Source organism: Myodes glareolus, chromosome 2 (assembly GCF_982192425.1).
Source record: "Myodes glareolus chromosome 2, mMyoGla1.1, whole genome shotgun sequence".
Taxonomy (NCBI): domain Eukaryota; kingdom Metazoa; phylum Chordata; class Mammalia; order Rodentia; family Cricetidae; genus Myodes; species Myodes glareolus.
In genome coordinates, this window is record NC_142027.1 from 18,501,435 (window position 1) to 18,511,446 (window position 10,012).

Consider the following 10,012-nt stretch of genomic DNA (forward strand, 5'->3'; position numbering starts at 1 on the left):
GGTTGGCATCACACCCTTAGTGAAGTCTCAGTTTGTAATTTAGAAACAGATTTAGCTAAAGACTGATGGAGCAATTAGTCTGATTTTTCTTTTTGATGCAAACAACTCACAGAATCCAAAGAGAAAAGGTGGGAAATATTTGCATAAAATGATATGTTAGTTTCACCAAAAAGCAAATAATATTACCATCTTTTAACCTTTTCGTTGTCTTAAATATTTTCTTCCTCATATAATGTTGATGTTAAAAGTTCTTAGAAATTTTAAGATTGATGACAAAAACTATACTTTTTCATCTAGTGGGAATAGTATACATTGAATAATAAACAATATCTCTCATTGAACCACTAGTGGACTACGGAAACATATCAATATTTTTGTGTTCTCTCAAGTCCATTCATTTTTCTTTCTTTTCTTTGCCAACAGTTTAGATTCTACAGAAGGGATTATATATTATCAAAGCATTTGGAAGCTAAAACAAGCATAGGTCTTTGACATAAACTGTGCAGAGGTTTGATATAATCTTTGACTAACATTAATAATAATAAAAATAATAAAATAATATGAATATAGCAGAATGAAAATACTCAAAATAGTACACTATCAATAATATTAGCCTCAAGTTTGCTTCATATGCTAGTCCAACCAATCTAAGCCCATGTACAAATACTAAATCATCATAATAAAATATAGTGCATCTACTTAAAACATACGTAAGGAGGACTACCAGTGTAGTGTAATGATAGATAGTATGACTGGCATGAACTTAAACATTAAAAAAACAAGCCAAAATATCAAAACAACAAGAAAAATAACCACACGATTCCCTGAGGTAACAGGACTGCTCCAAGTAAGTGTTTAAAGAGTTACCATCATGGCAAAATTATGAGACACTCTTAAGAATCTACAAGTATTGTTATGGTGTTCTATTGTCATGACATGTTACATTTCAGGTACATTTTGTCTGACTTTGCAATGTAGAATTATTTGTTTATTAGATGCTAATTATCATCCACTTTCACTTAGTCTATCACATGTAACTGAAAATTCTGCCTAGGTGGTGCTGCCTCTCTTTAGTGTCATATGACCTCCACTTTAAGACAAATGTTTTTTTGTAGATCTCACTATCAGGACTTGACATTTTCAGTAAGAAGTGGTGCTTCTGAATTACTTACTTACATATCTTCTTTGTTTCAACAATAGGAGAAATAATACTTCATTTTTGTACAAATATGATATGTAAGTTTAAATATTATGAATGTTTTTTGAATATTTTAATCACACAACCAATATTTTACTCATGCTGCTTTCATTTCATACTAATTTAAATTTAATTTATAAAATTAAATAACTTTAAAAAGAATAAATAAACTAGAATTGTTGTGCCCAAACTGTTTGTATTTAGACAGATTTATTATTATTATTATTATTATTATTATTAAAATTTATAAAAATTTCCACTTCCTCCCCTCCTCCCAATAACCTCCCACTCCCCCCACTCCCTCTCCTCTTCCCTCTCCAGTCCTAAGAGCAGTCACGGTTTCCTGCCCTGTGGGAAGTTCAAATTCCTCCCACCTCCCTTCAGGTCTAGGAAGGTGAGCATCAAAATCGACTAGGATCACAAAGAGCCAGTACATGCAGACGAAACAAGTCCCAGTGCCATTATCAATGGCTTCTCTGTCAGCCCCCATTTCAGCCACATTCAGAGAATCTGATTTGATCATATGCTCGTTCAGTTCCAGTCCAGCTGGCCTTGGTGAGTTCTCATTAGATGAGTCCAATTGTATCAGTGAGTGAACGCACTGCTCACGTACCTGACTTCCTTGTTCATGTTCTCCCTCCTTCTGCTTCTCATTGGGACCTTGGGGGCTCAGTCCAGTGCTCCAATGTGTCTCTGTCTCAATCTCCATCTATCATCGGATGAAGGGTCCCTCAGATCCTGACTTCCTTGCTCATGTTCTCCCTCCTTCTGCTTCTCTTTGGGACCTTGGGGGCTCAGTCCAGTGCTCCAATGTGGGTCTCTGCTTCTATCTTCATCAATCGCCAGATGAAGGTTCTATGGTGATATGCAAAATATTCATCAGTATGGTTATGGGACAAGGCCAGTTCAGGCCCCCTCACCTCTGCTGCCCAGGGAACAATCTGGAGACCTTTCCTTAGACCTGGGAACTCCTCTAGAATCAAGTCTCTTAAAAACCCTAAAATGTCTCCCTTAGTTGAGATATATAATTCCCTCTTCCCATATCCATCCGTCCTCCCTCCCCCACATACCATTCACCCAAGCTATCCCCCATACTCCCCTTCTCCTTCTCTCTAACCATCTCCCCTTACTTCCATCCCCCCATCCCCCGTGCACCCAAGGTTGCATGGCAATCTTGTCTACTTCCTATATCCGGAAGGATAACTATATGATTTTCTTCAGGTTCACCTTCTTATTTAGCTTCTCTAGGATTACGCATTATAGGCTCAAAGACCTTTAATTATGGCTAGAATCCACTTATGAGTGAGAACATACCATATTCCTCTTTTTGGGTCTGGGTTACCTCACTTGGTAAAGCGTTTTCTATTTCCATCCATTTTCATGCAAGATTCAAGATGTCATTGTTTTTTACCACTGAGTAAAACTCTAATGTGTATCCACACCTTTTTTAACCATTCTTCTATTGAGGGGCACCTAGGTTGTTTCCAGGTTCTGGCTAATACAAAAAATGCTGCTGTGAACATAGTAGAAAAAATGCTTTTGTAGTACGTTAGGACATCTCTTGGGTATATTCCCAAGAGTGGAATTGCTGGGTCCTGAGGGAGGATGACTCCCAGTTTCATGAGAAACAGCCACACTGATTTCCACAGTGGCTGCACAAGTTTGATTCCCACCAACAATGGATGAGTGTTCCCCTCACTCCACATCCTCTCCAGCATAGGCTATCATTGGTGTTTTTGAGTTTAGCTATTCTGACAGGTGTAAAATGGTATTTCAAAGTTGTTTTGATTTGAATTTCCCTGATCGCTAAGGAGGTTGAGCATGACCTTAAGTGTCTTTTGGCCATTCGAAGTTCTTCTGTTGAGAATTCTCTGTGAGTTCAGTACCCCAGTTTTTAATCAGGTTAATTAGAGTTTTAGTGTCTAGTTTCTTGAGTTCTTTGCATATTTTGGAGATCAGACCTTTGTCTGATGAGGGGTTGGTGAAGAACTTCTCCCAGTCAGAACGTGGCCTTTTTGTCTTACTGACAGTGTTCTTTGCTTTACAGAAGCTTCTCAGTTTCAGGAGGTCCCATTTATTCATTGATACTCTTATTGTCTGTGCTACTGGAGTTCTACCTAGGAAGTGGTCTCCTGTGCCTATGTCTTTTAGACTACTTCCCACTTTCTCTTCTATCAGGTTCAAAATGGTCAGATTAGTCTGAGGTCTTTAATCCATTTGGACTTGAGTTTTGTGCATGGTGGTAGATACGGATCTACTTTCATTCTTCTACAGGTTGACATCCAGTTATGCCAGCACCATTTGTTAAAGATGCTTTCCTTCTTCCATTGTATACCTTTAGTTCCCTTGTCGAAAATCAGGTGTTCATTGGTTTGTGGGTTAATATTCTGGTCTTCTATTTGATTCCATACGTCGACTTCTCTGATCTTATGCCAATACCAAGCTGTTTTTAATACTATAGTTCTGTAATAGAGTTTGAAGTCAGGATGATAATGACTCCAGAAGTTCCTTTATTGTATAAGATTGTTTTGGCTTTCCTGGGTTTTTTGCTTTTCCATATAAAGTTGATTATTGTTCTCTCAAAGTTTGTGAAGAAGTTTGATGGGATTTTGATGGGAATTGCATTGAATCTATAGATTGCTTTTGTTAGAATTGCCATTTTTACTATGTTGATCCTCCCAATCCAAGAGAAAGGGAGATCTTTCCATTTTCTGGTATTGTCTTCAATTTCTTTCTTCAAAGACTTATAGTCCTAGTCAAACAGATCTTTCCCATTCTTGGTTAGAGTTATCCCGACATATTTTATGCTATTTGTGGCTATCGTGAAAGGTGATGTTTCTCTGATTTTTCTCCCTGCTTCTTTATTCTTTGTGTATAGGAGTGCAACTGATTTTTTGGAGTTGATCTTGTACCCTGCCACATTACTAAAGGTGTTTATCAGCTGTAGGAGTTCCTTGGTAGAGTTTTTGTGGTCACTTATGTACACTATCTTGTCATCTGCAAATAACGAGAGTTTAGCTTCTTCCTTTCCAAATCGAATCCCCTTGATCCCCTTATGTTGTTTTATTGCTATTGCTTGAACTTCAAGCACCATATTGAAGAGGTATGGTGATAGTGGACAGCCTTATCGTGTTCCTGATTTTAGTGGAATGGCTTTGAGTTTCTCTCCATGCAATTTGATGTTCGCTGTTGGCTTACAGTAAATAGGTTTTAATTATATTTAGGTATGGTCTTTGTATCCCCAATCTCTCCAACACCTTTATCATGAAGGGGTGTTGAATTTTTTCAAATGCTTTTTCAGCATCTAATGAAATGATCATATGTTTTTTTTTTCTTTCAGTTTACTTATATCATGGATTACATTGATAGATTTGTGTATGTTCAACCATCCCAGCATCTCTGGGATGAAGTCTACTTGATCATAATGGATAATTTTTCTAATGTGTTCTTGGATTCGGTTTGCCAGTATTTTATTGAGAATTTTCACGTCGATGTTCATGAGTGAGATTGGCCTGTAATTCTATTTCTTGGTTGTGTCTTTATGTGGTTTTGTTATCAGGGTAGCTCTAGCTTCATAAAAAGAATTTGGGAATGACTCTTCTCTTTCTATATTGTGAAATAGATTAAGGAGTTTAGTTATTATCTCTTCCTGGAAGTTCTGGTAGAATTCTGCATTGAAACCATCTTGTACTGGGCATTTTTTGGTCAGGAGGATTTTTGTTTTTTATTAAATTATAAAAGTTTCCATTTCAGCCCCTCCTCCCAACACCCTCCCACTCCCCCCACTCCCTCTCCTCCTCCATCTCCATCCCCTAGAGCAGTCAGGGTTTCCTGCCCTGTGGGAAGTTCAAGTTCCTCCCCACTTCCTCCAGGTCCAGGGAAGGTGAGAGTCCAAACAGACTGGATCGCCAAAATCCAGTATATGCAGAGGAAGCAAGTCCCAGTGTCATTGTCAATGGCTTTTCAGAAAGGCTCCGGGCCAGCCACATTCAGAGAATCTGGTTGGATCACGTCCTCGTTCAGTCCCAGTCCAACAGGCCTTGGTGAACTCTCATTATATCAGTCCCCTTGTATCAGTGGGTGCTCGCATCCCTCGCAGTCCTGATTATTTTTTTTATTTTTTTCATCCTTCTGCTCCTCATTTGGACTGTGGAGTGCTCAGTCTGGTGCTCCAATATGGGTCTCCGTCTGTATTGCCATCCAACGTTGGATGAAGGTTTCCTCTGCCCTTGCCTTCTTTGCTCACGTTCTCTTTCCTTCTGCCTCTCATTTGGACCTAGGGAGCTAGGTCCAGTGTTCCAACGTGGGTCTCTGCCTCCATCTCCATCCATCGCCAGATGAGGGTTCTCCTGGCGGATTTTGATAACATCTATTTCTTCGCTAATAACAGGTCTATTTAGATTGTTCAACTGGTCTTGTTTTAACTTTTGTAAATGGTACTTATCTAAAAACAAGTCCATTTCTTGTACATTTTCCAACTTTGCGGCATATAGGCTTTTGTAGTAAGAGCTAATGATTCTCTGAATTTTTTCTGTGTCTGTGGTTATGTCCCCCTTTTCATTTCTGATCTTCTTAATTTGCATGTTCTCTCTCTGCTGTTTGATTAGTTTGGCTAGGGGTTTGTCAATCTTGTTGATTTTCTCCAAGAGCCAGCTTTTTGTTTCAATGATTCTTTGGATTGTTTTCTGTGTTTCTATTTTGTTGATTTCAGCCCTCAGTTTGATTATTTCCAGTCTTCTAGACCTCCTGGTTGAGTCTGCTTCTTTTTGACCAGAGCTTTCAGGTGTTCTGTTAAGTTTCCAAATGTGTACTTTCTCTGTTTTCTTTAATTGGGCACTTAGTGCTATGAACTTTCCTCTTAGCACTGCTTTCATAGTGTCCCATAGGTTTGAGTATGTTGTGTCTTTGTTTTCATTAAATTCAAGGAAGACTTTAATTTCTTTCTTTATTTCTTCCTTGACCCAGGGGTGATTCAGCTTCCATGAGTTTGTAGGCTTTCTGGGGTTAGAATTGTTGTTGAATTCTAACTTTATTCCGTGGTGATCCGACAAGACACAGGTGGTTACTAATATTTTTTTTGTATCTGTGGAAGTTTGCTTTGTTACCGAGTATGTGATCAATTTTCGAGAAGGTTCAATGAGCTGCAGAGAAGGTAATTCTTTCCTATTTGGGTGGAATGTTCTATAGATATCTGTTAAGTCCATTTGATTCATTACCTCTATGAATTCTCTTATTTCTCTTTTGGGTTTCTGTCTGATTGACCTGTCCATTGGTGAGAGAGGTGTGTTGAAGTCTCTTACTCTTAGTGTGTGTGGTTTGATGACTGCCTTGAGCTTTAGATGTTTTTCTTTTATATAAGTGGGTGCCTTTATATTAGGGGCATAGATATTCAGAATTGAGACTTCCTCCTGATGAATATGTTCCTGTTATGAGTATGAAATGTTCATCTCCATCTCTTCTGATTGATTTTAGTTTGAAGTCAATTTTGTTGGAAATTAGAAAAGCAGTGGTTATTGACTCCAGTTATTTTTGTGTATGTGTGTGTGTAGCAGAGTTTGTGTGTTTCCCTTCTTTGAGTTTTGCTTGTGAATGGTCGCTAGATGTCTGAGTTATTGTATGCAGTGTTGGCAATGTTAGATTCCTTGGGTTGCGATTTTCCTTCTATTACTTTCTGTAAGTCTGGATTTGTGGCTACGTATTGTTTAAATTTGTTTTTATCCTGGAATATTTTGTTTTCTCCATTGATAGTGAATGATAGCTTGGCTGGGTATAGTAGTCTGTGCTTGCCTCCATGGTCTCTTATTTTCTGCAGTACCTCTATCCAGGACCTTCTGGCATTCATGATTTCCATAGAGAAGTCCGATGTAAGTCTGATAGGTTTTCCTTTATAAGTTACTTGACCTTTATCCTTTGCAGCTCTTAATATTTTTTTCTTTAATCTGTACATTTTGTGTTTTGATTATTATATGGTGAAGGAATGATTTTTTTTAATATAGTCTATTCGGTGTTCTGTATGCCTTTTTAACCTTCATTGGAATATCGTTCTTTAGGTTGGGAAAGTTTTCTTCTATAATTTTGTTGAATATATTTTCTGGGCCTTTGATCTGCAATTCTTCTTCTTTTTCTACTCCAATTATTCTTAGGTTTGGTCTTTTTATTATGTCCCAGATTTCTTGAATGTTTTGTGATGAGAATTTGTTGGATTGGCTGTTTTCTTTGATCAGAGAATTTATTTTCTCTATGTTGTCTTCAGAATCTGAGATTCGTTCTTCTACCTCTTGTATTTTATTGGTTATGCTTGATTCTGTAGTCTCTGTTCATTTACCTAGATTTTCCATATCCAGCTGGTCCTCGGTTTCTGTTTTCTTCATTGCCTCCATTTCAGTTTTCAGTTTGTTTCCATTACCTGTTTGATTGTTTTTTCTTGGTTTCCCAGGGTATCATTTATGGATTTATTCATTTCTTCTAACTTTTTGTTATACTTCTCTTCCATTTCTTTAAGGGAGGTATTCATTTCCTGTTTAAGGGACTCTATTGTTTTTATAATGACACTTTTTTCCACTTCTTCTGTATTAGGGTGTTCAAGTCCCTCTGTTGTAGGGTCACTGGGATCTGGTGTTTTCATGTTGTTTTTCAGATTGTTGGAGGAATTCCTGCTTTGGCATCTGCCCATCTCTTCCTTCAAATGTTCTCTAATGTATCTTTTGGTTCTGGTACAGGTTCCCCACCTCTGATGAATCTTCTGTTAGAGGATCAGTACCCCTTGCTGACCAGGAATCTTGCTGAGCTGACACAGGGCCTACCTTTCCACCTGTATGCTATTGAAACACAGGAACTCCCTCCTGCTGGGTTGCACTTCCAGCCCAGTCCCTGTGTGCAAGCCGGTTGCTTAGACATATTTTTAATCTCTGTATTTATTACCTATGCCGGTTTACATAGTGGTCCAATTTTGTTTAATTTTGTTAAATTCAATTTAAAAAATTCCCATACTAAATATCACACATTACTATCTTGTAATTAGCAAGCATACTTCCTTAAATACTTTAAAACTTCACAGACAAAATTTGCTTTAGAATACTTATCATAGAGAGACAAACAAACACTCAAGTCTTGTAAATAAAATCAATGAAGGAGAATCACAGAGAGGTACTATTCTAATGACATTTTAAGATGGGAGCAAGAAATTGTGGGATTTAATTATCAAAGACAAAGTTAACATGCTGATTACCACTGAAACAGCTAGAAGGACCATAAACGTTACAATACCTTAAACTTCAGGATTTCTGATATTCTTATCTACAAGAAAATATATCCTCATTTAAGCCATTCACCAATGCACACATGTTCATATATGCACTGATATATACAAACATATATACACATATATGCATATATATGTGTGTGCATGTATCTGTTTGTGTTCAAAAACTTGCTTGAATCAAAGCCTGAAATTTAATTACTATAGAGTAAGTATCTGGCATATTCTGAATATCTTTAAGGAAAACATATGCCATGTAGAATTTAGAATGTCTTTTCACTTTTAGTACACTCAACTTGACTGACTTCTTTAGAAAAAGGAAAATGGAAAGGAAAAGGAGTTACACTAGAGACTTGGGAGCTGGGTGTCACATCATCGTATATTATGCTCACTAACTTATTTTCAAATTTATCTTGATGTTTGGGGAAGAATTTAATAAATGATTAATTCAAAATATATAAAAAGCAGATCCAGACAAGCATACAAATGGAAAAAAAGAGTGTAATGTTACAAATAGGTGCATGCCGTTTGTTGAAATAATTATGAAGGTATGTATAAGGCATTTAAAAATATACTTTTATTTTGTATTCAATGTAGCTGTTCCATTACATTTAAAATAAAGACTTCTGAATGGAATTTGCATGGATAATAAGAAATTTACTTTCTCTTACAAGTAGTAGTGTAAGCAATAAATGTGTCTATGTAGAATAACGTCTATTTTGTCATCAGTTTATACATAATACTTAAAATTGCATAGCCCTATTATTATGGAGGTATCTTTTCCTACCGAAGCTTGTACAATAGGGTCACATCTACCATGAAAATGTATAGCTTGTCTGTAATATCTGACAGTTTCTGACAAGACTTCATATTATTTTGAAAACCTGATTTCATTCAATATCTTACCTATACTTAATGAACCAAAATATGATTACAAACTGGCTAGGTTTTTAAAAGTTATTGTCCACAGAGGTTCCTTCCACTTAGGAACAGATACTGTGCATAAAAAAATATAAAATTTAGTTTCCACTGTAGCTATGTCTGAAGAGGCTGGCTAATTGATTTAAAGCTGACTGGAGAAAAACCAACTTCCTTTACTTAAGGAGATGTCTTGTTCTTTCCTATACTTTACTTTTGACTCTTGAATTTTATATAAACAGGATAAACTCACAGGAGAAATGCCTATAATAATTCATGGTGATTAAGTATTTATATAATTGTTAAATACCTTATGATCTACCATTAAAATGCAAGATAATCATACGAGTGTATCATATGATTTAAGTAATCAGTCAAAAACAGGACAAAGGAAAGCTCTCTGAGGTAATTCATTCAAATGCAATCAAAACAGGTGTTTGTAAATCTAATAGATTTAACCAGGTGTTGCATTTTGAATTATGATTAATTAAAAGGTAATAGAGTTTTAATACTTAGTATTCAACACAGAATAATGATTATCAAAGTCTTTAGAATGAAAATGTCAAAATGAAAATTGGTCATAATATTATGACCTTGAGTTATATTCATGTAATAATACTGAAATTCAGGTAAAACAA